This window comes from Triticum dicoccoides, chromosome 1A (genome assembly GCF_002162155.2).
Source record: "Triticum dicoccoides isolate Atlit2015 ecotype Zavitan chromosome 1A, WEW_v2.0, whole genome shotgun sequence".
Taxonomy (NCBI): domain Eukaryota; kingdom Viridiplantae; phylum Streptophyta; class Magnoliopsida; order Poales; family Poaceae; genus Triticum; species Triticum dicoccoides.
In genome coordinates, this window is record NC_041380.1 from 12,078,159 (window position 1) to 12,081,001 (window position 2,843).

Sequence of the window (2,843 nt, forward strand, 5' to 3'; positions counted from 1 at the left end):
GGGTAAGAGTTTCTCTCTATATAAAAAAAATAATGAGTCCTGAGTAAGCATGAAAAACGATGTTAAATGGTCTTTTTTCATAAATCTTATCGAAAGGGGTAGAACTAAAAAAATCTTGACAAAGAAGACATAAAATGTTGATCCTGCTGATCAGGAACTTGAGGGGAAAAATGTTATTTTTCCATTCTTTATCACCAGATATAATGCCAAAATATTATCAGTGTCACAGGGTGCAAAATGTACCACAATTATGTACCACCAAATTATCCTCCCATGTAGAATTAGCTGTACAACTTCATTCTGGAAAATAATGTGCAATCGAGGCACCAATTAATATATTATATGCTAAAATTACGTGAAGGGCTAACTAGAAAATAGATAAATAGGCCAGAAAATACCGTAAAATCAGAAGCATCTGACAATTGATTCGATGAACATTCTCTTAGTTAACAATGCATAGCCGTTAGATCATTGTAACTTGTAGGGCCGACATATGTTAACTATGCAATCCATAAATCATACGCATCACGTATATATCCTAAACTCAAACACATTTTTTCCTTCCATAATTCAATAATAGACATACTAGATCATTTATCCGATGGATTGAAAAATCACAACTGCCATTACATGAAATATACCATTCAAATTTCATCTCTAGCCTTTTCCTAATGCTTCTCTTCTCTGGCTCTCACACTTTACAACTTCTTACTACAGCAGCTAGCTGTCGCCCTAGGACCCCAGCCTCATCCCCGAGACCCAATTAGTTCCTATTCGCACACGAACACATCATCGTATACCTTCGATGCCGGGGGTGATGCACCGCAGCTCACGTTGAAGGAGACCCACTGGAAGCGCGGTACGCAAGACAATTCGGCGGGTGCTTTTGAGGACCCGAAACCCCACACGCCCAGGAGGGACCCCGTCAGGGCGCGCGGCGGCTATGGGCTGCCCTAGGTCGAACTGATCGCCACTAGGGCCTCGAGGTTTGCCGCCTACAATGAAGGAGAACGAACGAAGAACGAGAAAGAAGAAGAACAAGGGAGAGGGATAAAGGTAAAGGTAAAAGATGATAGATTGATATGTCGATCGTGTGTTGTTCAATCGGCCGTCACCCCTTACATATATATGAGGCGGCTGGACTTCCCGTACAAGAAAAGGACTCAAATCACGTCCAAATCATCAAAAGTTACCCTAACTCGGGCTACGAGGGCCGGAACTTCCGGTCTGGCCCGGAACTTCCGGGCTGAAATTATATCAAGTAGCCCTCTTGCACTGAATCTGAAGGCCGCATACTACTTCGGATGACGATGGTCCCAAAAGCAAAGTTGTAGATCTTGCAATGGAGAAAAACTCTTCAGTTGATCATTTTTTCATCCGATGTCATCTTGATGTCGAAATCGGCCCCGTAAATCTGCAAACGATGTTAAATTCCAGTCTTCGGGGCGCACCGCGTGCAAACTTTCAGTTTAGCCCGGAACCTCCCCGGAAGTTTTGCCCGGAACTTCCGGGGCAAACTTATGCAGCACGCCGTTTTGGCTCTAACGTTTGCATATGAACTCCGATTTAGACGTTTTTTATAGCGAAATTGATCGTCTCGACGAGGTGAAGACAATCCGTGTAGAAACATTTCTCATATGAGTCCATCTTGGGGGTGTAATCAGTTGAATAGTGTTCTGAATATAAAATCTGAGTACTTCAAACACAACTTCGGCCGTAGAGATGAGACCGGATGGCTATGGCCCAAATATGAAAGTTTCTCCTTTTGACGATACGGAACTTTCTCACTTTGAGCCCTTCTCCATTTGAGGCCATCTTAATTAAGTTCTTGGCCGTGTCAAAATCTGGTGTCAACACATGCCCCCCTGTTTTTCAGCAAACTTGTGCGCCAAATAATAACTTGCACGATGATTTTTCTTAGGATGATGTCAACACTCCATCGGCCATTTTGCATGTTCTTAGGACGATAAGTATATATCGGCCATTGCTTGTTTGAACCTCTTGAGGCAAACTTGAGTGAAAACTTCTCAGCTTCTATAACAATCCGGTGATAAGGTTCCATAGACCAAAACCATCCTCCAAATTATATTGTTCTCCCTTTCGCTAGGATTTTGCAGATAATCAAGAATGAACTTCCTCCAATCCTTACTTCGCCTGTATAAAAGTTTTATTAGTGGCCGAAGCGGTGGGCTTCGGTTTGGCCTTACCTATATTGACAAGACCTAGCATCGGCTATTGATAGAAATGTAATACACCATGGTTAACATAGTAGCCGGATGCTTGCTGTGCCAACTCTTTCGAATTGTCATGTCTAGATATATGAACAATTTTAAAGCAACTCAAGGTAAATCTTGCATCTAGACATACCAAAAGATAAACTATAAGTGATTCGTCAAAACATTGATAACCCTTGGATACTTGTTGCACTGCTAATAACGAATCATTGAAAGCATCAATATGTATAGCACCTATAGCAAGGAAAAGCTCCAATCCGAATAACAATGCATATTCGGCTTTGATCATTTGTGCATAAATATTTTAAGCGGCATGAGGCTTCACAAAATAGCACCATAAGGAGATATATAAACAATAACAACACCTTGGCCATTGCTACAATTTTAACCATTAAAATAACCCCCGTGGTACTAGAAAGACTAGGACAATATCAATTAACATCTACTTTGTTTTGGTCTCCAATTGAACTAAGGACGATGTTAGGATACTACATCGGCCATGCTTTGACATATTCTTAGGGCGATAGATAAATATCGGCCATTACCATGAGGTTCATGTAGAATTCACCCACCAAAGTATGTATAGCCGAAATAAATAAATGAATTAGC